Source organism: Nipponia nippon, unplaced genomic scaffold, assembly GCF_047370975.1.
Source record: "Nipponia nippon isolate SJK-2023a ecotype South Korea unplaced genomic scaffold, ASM4737097v1 scaffold_6, whole genome shotgun sequence".
NCBI lineage: Eukaryota > Metazoa > Chordata > Aves > Pelecaniformes > Threskiornithidae > Nipponia > Nipponia nippon.
The window spans coordinates 1,512,954-1,529,492 of record NW_028262380.1 but is presented as its reverse complement, the minus strand read 5'-3'; the positions used below and the strand labels follow the sequence as shown (position 1 = coordinate 1,529,492).

General features: G+C 48.8%; 1 long non-coding RNA gene across 1 annotated transcript; it reads left to right on the top strand.

The window, feature by feature from the left end:
• Positions 1–3,471: 3,471 nt before the first annotated feature.
• LOC148051320 (uncharacterized) lies at positions 3,472–11,619 on the top strand. The gene is made up of 5 exons (XR_015700076.1): positions 3,472–3,563; positions 4,037–4,145; positions 7,043–7,107; positions 8,114–8,254; positions 10,727–11,619. It is a non-coding gene; the product is annotated as an uncharacterized LOC148051320 (long non-coding RNA).
• Positions 11,620–16,539: the final 4,920 nt, after the last annotated feature.

The following is a 16,539-nucleotide window of genomic DNA, read 5'->3' as shown; positions in this document are numbered from 1 at the left end:
GCCTCTGATCTTTTTTTTTTAACAGTGTTAAATTAGCTGGTGATAACAGTGTTTTGTTTTTGGTTTTTTTTGTTCATTTGTTCAGTTGTGTTTTTTGTTTTGGGGCTTTGGAGGCTTTCCTTGATGAGGGGGAGACGAGCAATGCTCGTTCCTGTTCCCCCTCCCGCTGGTGCCGGGGCAGGCTGGGGAGGGGGTGCTGCCATTTTGCCTCTGCTGCGGGACCGAAAAACCCTGTGGTGTTTCGTCTGGGGCCTAACGGATGGTGAGCCGTCCCTCTGAGGCCTCAGACAAGTGCATATTTGCATTTTGTAAAATGCATTTTGCATTTAGGGCTCTGGGTGGGGGGGGTGTGTCCTTTTTTTCTTGTTGAGTTTCCTGCTGCTGCTACACGGCCTGTGTGCACCGATTCCCCCGCCGCAGCCCCTCACCAGCCCCTTCCCTGTGCAGAGGCACCTGTTTTGGGGGCATTTTGGTGCCTTTGCTCTCCCTCAAGGTGCAGGCACCAGCCTCTGAACTGCATGGCCCCACTGACCCACCACGGCTCTGCGAGCATCAGGGCGCTGCGCAAAGCCGCCCTGCTCAGAGCTGCTCGTTTCCGTGCGTCCTCTTCCATGGGAGGCATTTGCATTAAAGGTGATCTCTATAAATAAGCCAATGTACGCATTGTTTGTCTCGTGTTTGGGTTTTGTTTGGTGATGGGAGAGCTCAGCAGGAAGGAGAACGAGTGGCGGGCTCCTTGCAAGCTGTCCGCCCCGTCCCATCACTCACCTGGGAGAGGGGTCCTGCCCAAAGCTTCTCCGGCACAAGCGAGCGTCCACAAGGTATCTTGCATTCAATTTGCTGGGTGGGTTTATTTTATTTTATTTTTTTGCATGCAAGAGTCTTCTGGGTTGAGTGTGAGATGGGTGGGTTGTGTTGAAAGCGGACATGGCCTTGCCTGTGGGTACAGAGCAAAAGCTCCCCGAGTGCCCTGGCAGGCGTTCGGTTCAGACTAGAGCCGAGCACCGGGTTGGGAGATCCCTCTCTGACTTGAGGCATCTCTGCCCAGCCTACCCAGCCCCACTCCTCTCCCATCTCCCGCCCTCCGAGGTGGAAAGAACAAGACAAGGACCATGGCTGAGACCTCTCCTAACCATGATGGGAAAAGATCTCATGCTTGGGTGGTCAGCTTGGCTTTCTGCTTTAAAGGTGTCCAGATAAGTCTGAGGGGTTGAAATAAGAAAGGCGAAGGGGCAGGTGTGGCTTACCAGGTTGCTTTGCAGGTTGTGCTTTTGACGAGCGGGTGCCTCTTTGGAAGGTCGAAGGAAGTGTGAAGCAAGCGATGGTGATGGCTGCCTTTGCCAGCCCATCGTCTGGTGGGGGCAAGGAGGTGGGAGGCAGTTTTTTCAGCCAGGGGAAGCACTTGAGGTTGGATTGCCGTCAGCCAAGCTGCCAGAAACCCTCCAGGAGCATCCCGGCAGATGGTCTCCACTCATGCCAGGGTTCACGGCTTGATTTTCAGGTTGATTTAACCTGAAATAAAACTCCCAGTCTTCTAGGAGATGCCATTCAGATCCAGAACTTGCCTTCTGGTTGGTAAACAGCGTGCCAAACCCAAAAGCAAGGTCTCAGGAGCCTCTGGCTATGTGCACCATGTCCCTGAAACAGAGGCTCAGCTAGTTTGCCAGCCTGGAAATTTTGAGCGAAACACTGCTAGCTCAGGCACTGTTGAGATTTCAGGTATTTTCCTTGTCCCTGAAGGAGAGAAAACTTTCCTGGTGATAAAAGGAGCTTAATCACGATCAAAATCCTAAAGGGCAAAGAAGCAAAGAACATAAACCTTAATGCGGTGGGAAGGGGTGAGTCTCCTGGGGCAAACATTTGGGGAAAGGTAAGTGGCACGTGAGGGTGTCCATGGTCTTTGCTGATGATGAGCCCTGTAGGACATGGGGACAGGGGCAGCAGGTGGGGGATGATTTTCCAGGGGGGAGCTGCAGGGTGAAAACCCAGGAGAGACCCACTGCCGGGTGCTATCCAGGAGCCCCCAATTTCCAGCTGAGACCTGTCGGGGGAATAAAACTCTGCTCAGGGGAGAGGGGAGGCTGAGAAAGGGGAAAGCTGGAGAGAGGAACAGACAACAAGATTAAAAGGTCCAGTTAAAGCTCACGTGTGGCTTTGCACTGCGCTACGGAAAGCAAAACCTCTTGGGCAGACTTTTCTGAAAGGGCTCGGTCCCGCTTGTGCTTACGGGAAATCAGTGAAGGGTTTCACTGAAATTTTTATTTTAACTGCCAATGTCATTACAACGTGAAAACCAAACATTCTTTTGAGTGAGTGGCTGATTGGAGAGCGGTCATGTAAGATGCATACATCCATTATATATATATGCTTACATCATGTGTATATATAATGTTTGTGTGTGTGAGTATTTAATCTAGGCATAAGTAAGTCATGCTTTTGTTTTTCCATTCCTAACTAATATAACTTGACTAAAAAAGTTGCTGCAGTGGGTTTGCAGAATAAAGCACTTTGAATCTCAGAATTGTTTGTTTTTTTCTTAGCACAGTCCAATTTGCTATAATATTATTTTATACACAAATTTTTTTTGTCTGTCTTTATAAACTATTATAAGTACTATTTTTGTTATAATTCAAAATAGATATTTAGTATAAAGTTTTGCTGTTAAATATTTGTTATTTAGTAAAATATGATTTTTTTCCTCTTTATTGTAAACATTGTCTGGAAAAATATTAATATGTTTTATCACAGTTGTTTTTAATATTAAAAAAAGAAAAAAAGCACTTGTGGGGTTTTTCGTTATGAAATTGGTGCCGTGTGAACATGTGTTTCAGTCATGTGGTTTTTAATATGTATATAATATTATGTGTCACATATTAAAGTGAATGTTGTGTATTTTGTGATCTTAAAAAAAAATAATCCATGTGGCTATTTTATAGACTTCCATAATAAAAAGAGTTGAATCTCCAAACTTTTTGTTTCATATTCATCTGCATCGCCTCTCGAAGGGCTTGTGGCCTCCTGGTTTGGGGTCTCAGGGTAAAACCCCCATCCTGGGAACTGGGGGACCCCATAAGTGGGATTTTTGCACCCACCTGGGGACCTATCAGTCTCCATGGCCAGGGTGAGACCTTACTGGCCAGCATGGATTGAAATCTCCCATTTGGGCTACTGAAAGATTGACTGCTCCTGTCATCAGCTCCTCAGTAAATCTGTGTCCCAGAGTTTTCTGTGGGCAGGGCTTGCTTTGAGTCTCTTAAACCCACAAAGTTTTAGAAACGTTTGGCCCTGGGTGGTGGGATGAAGCGCTTTGCAAGTGATGTGGCGGCCTGTGGACAAGCTACTGGTGGGAGTTTCAGCTGCACCTATCCCAGAGTGCAGATGGGGTGTGTTGGGAGTGCTTAGTGAGTAATTAGGTAATTATTTAAGTCATTAGCTTCTGCCTCCTTGCTCTTCTCCCCATAAAAAAAAAAAAAAAAAGCTCTGATAGTGCCCTGGCTGTGGTGGGAGTGTTGGAGAACAGGACGTTGCTGCTCTGCAAGCCCTTCCTATGATCACATTCAAAGGCAAGCAAAGGCTGGAGGAATTAATATAGCTTTTTGCAGTTGTCTGGAAAATATGACCATGCAACCCAAGCCTGTGTCCCTTCGGTGCAGCCAGAGGATCTGAGGCTCCTTTCCCTCCCTTTAGTGCTTTGCGGCCTCTCTCTTTTCCTGGTTGATGTTCTGGACGTGCCCTGCCAACAGCGGTCTTGCCGTCTCTGTCCTGGCTGTCGCCAAAAACCCACCGTGCAGTTACGCTCGTCTACCATCCTGTCCCCTTCCTGGCCTCTCCTTGAGCCGAAGGGGCCGATGTGTCACCTCCTCGCCCTTCCTTTCCCTTCCAATCCGCAATGCGTTTATAATACCCGTCTGTCACCTATTTAATAGCAGGGAAGGTCATTTCCTTTTGGCCTTTTCTCTTTGGGATTTCTTCCCCCCCCTCTGGTCCCCTCCCTCTGCTCCTATTTATTTATTTATTTTTAATTTATGGCTTTTAGTGAGAAGCTGCACCACCCCTGGAGGGAGATGATGTGGCTCGTTCGGCTCCAACAGAAGCAGGGAGCTTTTTTCGGGTGGTCTCGCGGGAGCCGCTGGACGGCAGCGCAGGTCAGTCGGACTCCGTGTACTTTCCATTCGGCTCCGGCACTGAGTCTCATGTTACTTGCTTTGTTTTAACTTTAGCTGAACTCTTGGAAAGTTTCTTTTTAAAGGTTATGTGTGAGCGCGTAGAAAAGGTGTGCGAGTGTGTATACGCATACATGGACTTTTTCTTTTCTCTTTTCTTCTTTTTTTTCCTCCTTCTGAACACAGCCTGGTGGCCTTTGCAGAATGAAGCGGGCCGCTGGAGAGGGCTTGCATCCTCTCGGTCTGGCTGAAGCAAGGCTCAAGGCTCAGGCCCTTCCAACAGGATGGCAAGGCAGCGTTGAGCTAAAAGGAACAGTGCAAAATGTTGAAGTGTAACTAAAATAACATTTATAGGAATTATTAAAGAAGAGAGAGATGGGAGAAAGCGATGGATTTCCGGGTGGTGTGAGCGGCTTCTTGGCATCACTTTCCCCCAGCTAATTTTAGGAGCCATGGGAGACCCCAGCTCCAGTCTCAGCTGGCATTTAAACACTGGGTGCCTAGCACACACTGCCCCATGAATAGAATAGAATAGAGTATTTCAGTTGGAAGGGACCTACAATGATCATCATACCTGCTGGGGGATGCTGCTACAGCAGACAGCTTGGGGGCTGCTCGTGCCTTCTCCTCTCCACGCGCCTCTTGTGCTGGAGGCTTCGCACACCAATTTTAGACTCTTGCGGTGAAATAGAGAGGTTGGTATGCTGTGTGCATCCAGTCCCCTGCTGGCCTCCTAATGGAAACAGGCTGAAAACTCCAAAAATAAATTATACTACATCTTCCCAAATGTTGTGATAATAAATTATAGCACCTGAATAGCCTTGATATCTTATGAATGTCCAATCGGTACATTTAAAAATGATCGACTGTGACAGCAAAAAGGATGTAAAGTGGCGGAATGGCAAATGGCTTTCTGGCAAATATTTATTTTTGAAGGCCTCCCTCATCACTTGCATGTGAGAGATTTCCAATTTATCCAGCTGGAAATGGAAATTTTCCTCTATAGCAGGTGATTACGCCCAAATCCTAACTTGTAGCATCTTCTTGATTATTGATTTAACTGCTGGTGTGCGATTTTGATATGATAAAATATGAATGATAAAGGTCTGCATGAAAAACCGTGGGAAAGAGAGGGTCAGGGAAGCTTTGAGGCTGTGGCTCAAGTGTCCGGTGGATGTGTATGTGTTTCCTTGTAAAGAAATAATCTACAGTGTAGAGACATAAAACTGGGGGCAGAAGAGTGGTTTTAGCTAACACATCCCTGTGAGGCTTCACGTTTGTTCCCTCTAGGTGGTTTCACGAGAGGATTGCTGAGTTTATCAAAATCCAGAGGTGGTCCTTCCACAGTGGCGTGAGCTTCCCAGGGACAGTGAAGATTGGAAAGGGCAGGCTGCAGCTCGCAGGGTGAGGGCTCCACGATGGAGACCTTGGGAAAGGTCTCTATCAGGGTAGAATTTTCTCAAATAAATTCCCACGGTCACCATTAGGTGCTATGAAATTAAATTAAGGTAATGTTGAACACAACCCTGAATCTCATAATGCTACGGAGCACGGACTCCAAACCCAAATGTTTCCTAAGTATTTCAGGCAGCAGCTTGAACAATCAGTTCACTCGCACTGAGAAAATTTCTCTTTAATGGTCTAAGACCAACATCCAAGTGACCTTACCTGCATCCTCCAGTTCATGGTACTATTTCATGTTCTCCTCCAACACTCAGTAAAGTCAATGGTTGTCTTTCTTTTGACTGTGTTGGAAGCTGGATCAGGCTTTTATACACTTTTTCAACATTATAAATATAGATGGAGTATATATGTATATTTGTTCTGAAGTATCGCGTTTGACCATTTGTTATGGCATGAACAGTTCCTCTTTCAGTGTAATGAACACAGTTTTATCTGGCATAAGAGCTATGTTTAGTCTACATTCATGTATAGCTTTTCCTTTAACAATATTTGTCTAATTATGGCTACACGGATTCATTTTGCTCGGTAGGGAAAGGTTGTTTTTTGGACGTGCTTGTGTGTGATGGTGGTGGATTGCATTGAGCAACCCCAAACAACCACAGATGTGCTCCTTGGGTGTTTGTGAAATGTAAGAGCAGCTGTTGCGCCCCACTGTACCGTATACCTGTCTCTGAGCATGGCCAGTAACGTATATTGAGGGAAAGGTTGGAAAAAAAAAAAATGGGATAGCTGTAGACTGAACCTCTTTTCTGGCTAAACCTCAGGTTAGGACTGCAAGGTTGGTTAGGGAGGTCCTGGCCGGCTGGAGCACAAGGATTATGTTGTAGTCACCAATGGAGATGTTCTATATCAGCTTGTCTTGTCCTCTTCTGGAGCTCTTGAAGTAGATCTTTCTCTCTTGATGTTGTGGTTTGCATTTAGGGAGGGAGGGATATGGGTTGAAAAGGTGAGGGAGAGATGAAGCACGGCCAGCAGTGCTGCTGGTTAAGCTTGGCTGACTCCAAGGGCTGGGCTGCAGACCACCAAAACACAGAGCCTTGTCCCGAGCCCAGTGGAGTATGTCATGGGTATCCCAGGTTCCCATCACCTCATGGGGCCGGACACTACTGCAGTACTTCACATCCTAGAAACAACTAGCCCCAAACCCGGTCTCTGGCTGGTCTGAGCCACCAGCTTCTTCTGCAGGAGTTTATTTAAGAACAGAAGCCCATGAGTACTAGAATTGCTTTTGCAGGAGCCTCATTAAGACAGACATTATTGCATCTATTAATAAAGCAGAACATTTCCCCTGCTGAACATTAATCACTGGGTGGATACACTCAATGGGGCAGTGAAGAGGCCTCATGGGCAAATCTGGACTGAGTAAATTAACGTGTCAGATTACTCTCATAAAATTAACCACTGTTTGTCCACAGAAAGCTAGAAAAAATGGACCCAGAGAGACCACAGAACCATCCTCCTGTTAAAGCTGACCTGCTAGGTAAGGTCAATTTATAGGAAAGCCCCCTTGAGATCAATTCATTAAGGTTTATGGGACTTGAAATGTTGGACTTGTCTGAGTGACCCAGCAGAGTTTCAGCAAGTGTGTTGTTATCTGTGAGTGCTGATAAGGCAGCAGAGACCCCAAGGAGTAATTCAGCAGTGAATCCTGAGTCTTTCTTCCACCCCCCAAGTTCACCATCTTCTATGGCACATTGCCGAGCCATTGTCCCTTCTGCTTGGGGCGGGTGATGGGATGAGGTGACCACTGCAGGTCCCTTCTACTCTGAGTTATTCTATGATTCCTTCAAAACTCAGTTTAAATTGCTAACTGCTCCTCTTTCCTCCGTCTCTCCTGCAGGGTTTCTTCTGAACTGTCTCCAGTGTTGTGCAGATAACCTCCTCAGGCTATTATATTGTGCCCGTGGATGGGTCTGGTTTAGCCCACCACAAGGCAGGGCACAAATGTGCACTTATGTGCAAAGAATGCACGCGTCTTCCATGCACCTTCACACAGGGCATGCACAGGACTCATGTCCTACCTGTCATGATTTGCCTAGGTACCGCTGAGCTGCTTAGTGCCTCAGTTTCCCTCTTTGCCCTGTGGGATAGCCCAGCAGTTCCTGCTCCTGCAAGTGCTCATCGCAGGGGATGGAGCAGGTCTTGGAAGGGGCAAAGGGCTTTATCGCTGTAACTGCTGACTCCCTGGCAGTAGTTTGGGATCAAACCCTCCCTCTTTTGCCTTGTGTTAAGTGGATTAACATCCCTCTCTGGTAACATCTGACTGCAAGTCAAGTGAAGTTTAGATCTTGTGGCCCTGAACTCACAAATGAACTTGAAATCCATGAGGCCTATTGGGATCTGTTTCTACTTTTAAGACAATAATATTGGGAAGGGAGGGGAAACTGGTTTTGAAGCCCTTCCAGACCTGCTCCATGAGCTCTGTATAAACAAATTTTGTGTTTATGTTGACCTGTTGTCAATTTTAATTTTAATTGCTATTGCAGAGTTTTCCATTAAAAAATACAAAACCCAATCAGCACAACTTATTTCAACTGGATGCAGAAGAACCCACAGCTGGTTTCTGGATCATCCCTCAATCCTGAAGATGGGCAGCACAGGACAAAGCAAAACATCGTGCTCTCAAGGTATAATTCCATGATTACTGGGAGCAAATGTTGATTTCCTTTTTTTAATGGGGCAGTATCGTGTCACTGTAGAGACGTTCATCTGGTCTCACTTCTTGGAGGGAATCATCCCTGTGCTACGGGCAAGCAAGAGGCCATGCCTTGTTAAGACCTAACATAAGGTTTTCAGAGGATTTTTTACAAAGCACAAGTTATGGGAATTTCAGCCCCAGTGAGCTGAAGTCCCTAAAAATCTTTTTATTGAGTAACATGACAGTAAGAGAAATAATCTGATGGTCTGATGGGTAGGGGGATAGAAAGTTTTGTCAAAGTGAGTTCCTGTGTTCAGCAGAGGTGATTCATTGCCTCAGGTTTATGGATGGCACGACTCCATGGTGGTGTTGCGCTCACTTAAATCTCAGTCACACTCAGTAAATCTGACTTGTTCTTGCCCAGTTTTGGTCTGAGGGTTACGTTGCCACAAGTGACTGCCACCTTTGGCTCTGTATCCTTCCTCCCAAAAACCCCTTCAGCCTTAAATTGCTCCCACAACGATGCAAAACCTCTGACGTTCATGATGCCAAACCAGCCTGAGATAAGACCAAAACTAATTTATTATAATATAAATATATTTTAAAAGCTGTATTCAGGATCTGCTCTTCATTATCTGGGGAAAAGGAAGTGGCCTCGTTCACTTTTGCAGTTTACTTGTTCTCTCCTGGTGTTCATGGGGCTGTCAGCCCCCATCTTCAACAGTGCTAGTTGCCGAAACACCCACCGATTTACCTCAAATAGCAGAAATCTGTGTTTTGGCTAAACTAGCTGGGAAGGCACTCCGCAAATGTCCAGTGGTGAGGTTTCTCCCTTTTTAAAATTTATTTTTGCTTTGCTCTGTTTCCTGTTTTGTTTTGCTTAGCGGAAAGAGGAATAAGTCATTTTGAGTCTCAAGTGGTTCCCTGGGCCAGTCTCGTCTGAGACATCACATTGGTTTTTGGGGGGTGATTGGGATATGAAGAAGGGTTTTGTTACCATTTGGGCAACGTCTGCTCTTGAAAGAACTGCTGTCACAGAAAATTAGTGAGATGTTTTTAATATAAGGTTTTATTAAATTGAGCAAGCATTACATGTGCAGGGGCAGACTGGGGAAATGCATCTCTGCCAACTTTCACAGACTTCTAGATCCATCACATTTATGATCAAGAAGGGGCATTAGATCATCCTGTCTCATCTCTTCAATATAGGCTTTAAATTTCATCCTTTTACCTGTGCGTCGTTCCCTGCCATGTGAATTCAGCAAAAGCACGCCTTCCAGGAAAGCATCCCATCTTGAAGAAATCAGGCGGCGGAGAATCCACCGCTTCCCTCAGCAGTTCGTCTGGTTAATCACCCTCACTGTTTATTTCCACTTGTAATTTGTCTGACTCTCAGCTATTAATTCTTGTTCTGCCTTTCACCACCAGGCTAAAGAGCCCTCTAGGACCCAGATTTTGCTCCTTGCAAAGAGGCTTATGCGATGTAATCAAATCAGCTCTCGATCTTCTTTTTTCGATAAGTTAAGAGAAAATTATTGAGCTCATGAAGCCTCTTGCTGCTTGAGCCCCTAAATCATTTCTCTGTGTATTTTTCTCACAATCATTCATTAATGCACCATCCTTTTAAAAATATGGGACATAAAAACTCTGCCCAGATTTCCCTTATACATCTTGTTGGTGGAGAAATCACCAAGGAGAGATCATCTTCCTCAGAAATGTCTGCGTTCATAGATCATATTCAATTTTTCCCTTTCTTTCACAACTTTGTGATGGGACCCATCATCAGCTTGGCCCCTTTGGACCTTAAATCCTTGGTGGAGTGGTTGTTTTTGGGAGATGCGTCCAACACCCCTGCTTTGTGGGGAGAGGTGTGGGAGCTGAGGCAAAAAGACCCGTTATTTGTATGGGCTCAGGTTACCAAGAGCTCCAGCTTGCTCCTTGTGCTGCCTTGTTCTTGTTGCAATTTATACTTCTTCCAGGCTTTTGAGTTATCTGAGATTTTTTATTAATGTTATGGGAAAAGGTGGATTTGCCAAACCTGGCTGGTTTATCTCTGAGTTATCAGAAGAGTGGAAAGGTGGAGAGAGACTGGGCTTGATTTGCATGGGCTGGTGGAAATCCAGGAGAGGATGGGCGAGAAGATGCTGCTGCTGCTGGGGCAGCCAGTGCCTGAGCAGAAAAAGGTGATTGGTGGCACTGGAGATGCTCACCCCCATGTCGCATCCCCTGAGGCAGCTGGATCAGGTAGGTGCTCCAGAGCTTCTCCACTGGCAGATGCAAACCAGCTCAGCTACTGGATGCTCCCCGCAGGCAAGGTGTGTGCTGATGCCCCAGCTCCTGTTCGCTGGCCTGGTGGTCTATTTGTCTCCCCCAGAACCCCACAATTTAGTCACCAGAACTTACACAAACCCATCAGAAATGGCTTTCCAGCAGCTGTAAATTCCTATTTTTTTTCCCTTAGGAAAGTTCTGCAGACTTACCCATGCTGAGGACCTGCTCCTGTGCTTGGGAAGGATTACAACAGGATAGATTACATTCATTAATCTGCTTTGACGAAACAATGGTTTAATGGCAAAATCTTTATGTTGTGGTTGCACCTGAGGGTGACTTGGCCAAATGCAACATGTGCACCAGGGTCTGGTTTTTGCATGAGCCCGCGATGTGGCCAGGGAAGGTGCTGAGCCCTGGGGACGCATTCCCAGCTCTTCACATCCAGCTCAGAGAGAGGGAAAGGAACAGGCAGCAGGAGACAGCGGTGGCCAAACAGAGGAGCTCTGCAGTGGGTCTGATAACCCGGGCAGGTTCACACAGCCAGGTGGTTTCTCTGGCTATTAAAAGAGAGGGGAAACCAGACATTAGACGTGGTCAGCCCTGCGGTGCAGACACCTAAACAGAGCGAACGTGCAGTGGTGTTTCCACGACCCCAAAATACCAGTCAAGCTCTCCCAGCTGCCCAGTTCGGAAGTGCCAGTCATCCCTCCAGTGCGACTCCAAGGCTTGCTCTCACTTTGCAGTTTGTGGTTTATTTACTGTCTGGGTGCTACCGTTGAGCTGGGAAAATATTCCAGGACTGGCTGAACCACATACTCGGAAAGAGAAGGCCACACCAGCTCTGTCTGTATTTTTATGGATCTGCTATGGGACAGGCTCAGCCTCAGGAGTTAATGCGAGTGGTGAAGCCAAATGTCTGCACTGATGCAGCAGCAGTTCCTATCAGGACATTGAAAATGGAAGGGGAGAACCTGAATCCATCCTCTTTCTTTGCATGACAGAGAGGTGATAATGTAGTGGAGACTTCTCCTGTGCCTGACAGCACGCATGTGCAGAGGGTCTCCTTTGGTCCCTTTCATGGAACACCACCATTAATTGCATTTCATGCCACTGGAAGTAAAACTGAAATTCAGCTAATCAGCCTGGCTTCAGTGTTCCTCAGCTTAAATGCTAAGTGAAATTCTCTGCTTAGGAGCTTGGTTCTAAATTGAAATATCCTGGGCTAATTGTAAGTATGAAGAGGCAAAGACAGTACGAACAGATACAGCCTCTGGAACAAAAGTACATAAACTTCTGATTTCCCTGGTTATGCTCTTTCCAGCAAAGTTTTCTCTGGGTCAGCCCTGCTGTTATTATCTTTGCCCAAATACCTTTGGCCCCTTTCACCAGTGCTCAAGGAGATTGCAGGCAGTCCTTCGCCTCCAAAGCCCTCTGCTTTGTCCTCCCTTGCAGCTGCTAGAGCATCCTGTGGCCATGAACCCCTCTGGCAATGCATCTCGCGCCCTTATGGTATGGGTCTCCTAATTGTCCCCTGCCTGTTGCAGCTCAGCGCAAGTCCATGAGCCAAGCAACGGTCCCGAGTCCTGCCCAAGAACCTGGGGAATATTATGGTGCCCCAACACTCTCCAAGTTGTTTGTTTTTTAGGAAAACAAACCTCTCAAAGGCATATTAAAATAAGGTATTAGTGTGGCCGCAAAGTCCAGGCTGCAAAAGCTGGGAAACCCCAAGCTGAACTGTGGTTCTGTGGCTTTGATTTTGCTCCTTTTGGTGTGTAAATGATGCTGCTGTCTTAAATAACATGGTCACAGGCGTAGTAGTATCGCTACACTGTATGGATCAAAGGGATGGTGTTCACTTCGTGAGCAGCTCTTTAATAACTGGTTTTCTTCCTGTTGACCAAGAGCAGCTGTGGCTCACTGGTTTTAAGCCGCTGTTGGTCCAAGCTCTGTCTGCCTGGGGCTCCACAAGTGACCCTGACCCATAGAGATTGCCCAAATTTGCACAAACTTCTCACCACAGCACTGGGAGCCAGCAGCATTTTGCAGAGGGAAAACGGAGGTGCAGTTGGCACATCAACCTGTGCCTGAAGTGGGTGATCATGGATGTGACCCCAAGTCCAGGGCATTTGCAGGACCTGCTGCCACGCTTCCTCTGTGGGCAGCCCAGTCCCACCTCACTCTGGCCACGCAAGGGTGAGCTTGAGGCATTCGAGAACGTCTCAGGCCACCATCTGCCCACGCAGGTGTTGCCAAACCTTGCGTGTATCCTCTTTTTGCATGGCTGAAGTTTTGCATGAGGACTTTCAGGGATGGTCCAGCACTCAGGAGGGAGCTGCACCAGGGAAGTCAGCACCAGGCAGGCAGCAGCATGGCTCCCACAGGCACCCTTGGCAATGCTCCTGCTCCATCCACATAGATGCAGGAGGAGGACAGATGTCCCAGCACCCCTCTTGCTGGCAGAAGCAAGATGCCTGCAGGTCTTCCCAGAGCAGCGCTTGCATGTTACCTAGTCAATAAGATGTGCGTGGAAATTTTTCACAACAGACCTAGATGGCTGTGGGTCCACGCACCCCTCTGTGATGCTGGGAGCCAGTGCTGATAAAACCTCACCCTGCTTCAGTGCTACAGAGGTGCTCAGGCGCTGCTGGCATCCTTGGGAAGCTGTTTGTTAGCTCAGTGCTTGTGGTCTTGTGCAGCACAGCAGCCCCGTTCAGGCTCTTTCCTCCTCTGCGGCCACCTGCTTCCCTACCTGGGGCTGTGGTCAGGCGTAGGGCCGTGTTTACCTGCTTGCAGCTGAGCATACAAGCCCTGACGAGCTGACACCCAATATATCTCTCGGCTCTGAGCTGGGATCTTCCTTCTCTGATACTTGCCCTGTGTGTGGGCATCTGGGATGTGGGAGATGCCAGTGATTCTCGATCAGTCCTGCAGGTAGGTGGAAAGGGAGACGATGCAGTGAGCGGATTGGCATCCCTGGGGATGCTCCTGCACTGAGGTCGGGATCTCCCCAAGGACCAGGGCTGCTTTTGCCTTCCATCCTTTTGCCCAGCCCGTACCCTCCTCTCCCCTCTGTCCCCTCTCTCCCTCTGCACCTGCTTCCCCATCATGCACCCGCCTGGCTGCAGGGCTCAGGCTCAGGGAAGGCTGTGCCAAAACCACCACCCTCTGCCTTACAGCCTTGCTTTAAAGGTTTATAATCCGCTGAACTCTGATTCCCAACCCCAGGGGCTGGGGTTGGCAAGGAGTGAGGCTCTCCTTGTATGTCCTTAAACTTTGAGTTCTTTGCCAGGGTTAATTTTCTTCTCTTCCCCCCCACCGTTTCTTCCCTCTTGAGGCAGACGTTGTGAGTGCTGTGCTCAGTGTGGCTGTGATGAATAAATCCCCCTACCCTCTCCTGGAGCTTGGGGTCCCAATCTAGCCAAGCGCTTGCTCATGTGCTTGGATTTAAGTGCATGAAAAGGCTGTGCTGGATCTGGTCTCTTTTGTGTGCCAGCACCTTCCTTGGATCCAGCTTCCCACCTCCTTCAGCTGGAAGTGCAGGGTGGATGCATCTGTGTGTCTGGATTGAGTTTGGGGGTTGGCAAGGGCTGGAGCTCTTTGCTGGAGTCCCACTTGCCCTCAATGCAAAGCAGGGAGGAGATAACTCTGCTTTCTGCAGAAATCCCGGGTGGGCTGTGACAGCAATGGTCACATCAGTATATTTGCAGGAGGACGATGCACACTGGGAGCTGTGCAGGCAACTTTCTGCATGCGTGTTTGGTTATGTAGGCTGTGATCACTCTGGGTGTCCTGGTGAACAGCCAGGTCAGTCTCCCTTGAAAGGGTGGCCCCTGCTCTCTTCTTCCCCAAATCTGTTTGGCAGGGGTTGAGCAGCAACTCAGTGCAATGGCACTGAGCAGTACCTGGGGTCTGGAGGGGATAACTGCACTCAGCAGCAGGCGTCATGAGCTGATATACCCTGAGGCAGTGACTAAAAGGGAATTTCATTCTGTTAAATGTCTGCTTGTGCCAGACTGGTGTGTCATGGTGGCTAGTGCTTTGGGGAGATGGGGCAGGTGGGGGTCTGCAGGGAGAGGAGCCTGATTCTGGCTCAAGATCCTGGCTCACATCCCCTCTCTGTGGCCCAGGGGGACAGGACAGGACAGGACAGACCACGGTGCTGCTGCTGAGAGCTGTGAGCTCATTCCATGCTTCACCAGTGCAGCCTCTGGTTGCATGAACTTTCCTTTGCTGGTTGTTCATTGGCACGTGGGTCCGCCTGGCAGTTCGGTGTGGGCAGTAGTGTCCCAGCACACCTCACACGCACACAGGCCAAGTTTGCTGGGGTATACAGGCACTCTTCTACCTGCCACGCTCAGTGTTTTGGGATGAGGCCTTCCCTAGCTACCGATGTGATTGGGGGTGGTAATTTTATGGTGTTTCTCTGTGTGAGGCTTTTTGGTGCTGGTGCAAATCTGCGTGCAAGGGACCAGGGGCTGCTCAGCATGATCGCACAGGTGGCTGAGGGTGTGTCTTAGTAGCTGAGGGTGCTATTGAGAACACACATATGCACATGCTGGCGTGCACTAGGGAGCATGTAAGGCTGAACATGCTTGTGCACGCCCCTCAGGGTGTGTGTATGTGTCTGTTGAGCGTGCATGGCTCTTTGGGGGTTTGCTGAATGGGACAGGGGGTAATCCTGATTGCACCCACCCAGGAGCTGTTGGAGCTGGACTCCGGTGCCGTACATCAGACTCCGGTGCTGGACATTGGACTCCGACACAGCACTTGGCTGTGCTCCCTTGCTGCCCTCTGCAGGCAACCGCCCCTTGTCCATGGCTCGGCTGAGCAGATGCAGCCCATCCCGCAACAGCCGAGAAACAGCCTTGGCCTGGCTCGCCACACTTTCCTCCCTCCCAGTACCCCAAAATAACCATGCTCCGTTGCAAACACAGCCAGAGTCCGAGGGCTGCTGGGCACTGGAGGAGCTGCCGTGCTCGTTCAGGGCGGCCGGAGCCAGCTGTGCCAAAGGGCACCCGCAGCCTCCCCCGGCACGGCGGGCTGGCCGCCCAGCCGGGCAGCTCTCCGATGGCTTTGGCTGCAGCCGCTGCCGGAGGAGTGCGTAGGATGGAGAAATGTGAGTCAGCCCCAGGAGCCTCGCATGTGAGCGGCCACGCAGAGGTGCTTGGCAGACGCTCCCGGAGGGAGGCGACGTGCGTGGTGGGTGAGTGTGGAGGGATGCAGGCGCTCGGGTCTATTGACCCAGCTGCAAAGATGCCCTCCAATGGGGAGAGCTCATGGAGAAACACAGTTGTCACTATAATTGTCACTGTTTTCTTTCTAAAGCTGCATGCAATTCAGAGGGTTGCTTTGGGAAGCTGCTTTTTCATGCACAGACTGGACATCTGTACTATGGCTGGACCTGAAGCTTTCTCTTTCCTCCCCTCTGCCCTTTCTCTACTGGGTAAATCCAGGTTGCAGCCTCTTTGCAGGAGCTGCCTCCTGCTCCCACCCCGCAGGCCTGCACGACCCACCCTCACGCTCCCTCCACGATCTCTTCTGGCCCAGGATCCAGAGCTGGAAATTGGGCTGATCTGGAATATCTAGCCTTCAACCTGACCCCAACCCAGGCTGGGATGCGGATGTCTGTGAGTCGGTCTCTGACCTGAAGCAGCAGTGCGTCGGGAACCTGGACCTGTAGCACCAGGATATTTATTAGCGCTGGCTCCAGAAGCTGTGATCTGATGGGATCCAGAGGAGCCCCAAACAAAACTCCTTGCGTAGATTGGGTTCTGCATGCACTGAGGAAATCAAAACATAAAAAAAGGAGGAAGAACTTGAAACCACCCCGGTTCTGCAACACTTCATTTTTCAGTTTCTGGGCAGGATTTATATTTGGCATCTAATTAATCTCAAAACACACAAAAATCATGCAGTTTTGCAATTCCACAGTGCCTTTTACCTGGGACTTTTGAAACACCTTGTTGGGAAAAGGGGCTTTGCAATTATCCTAAGTGTCCAGAT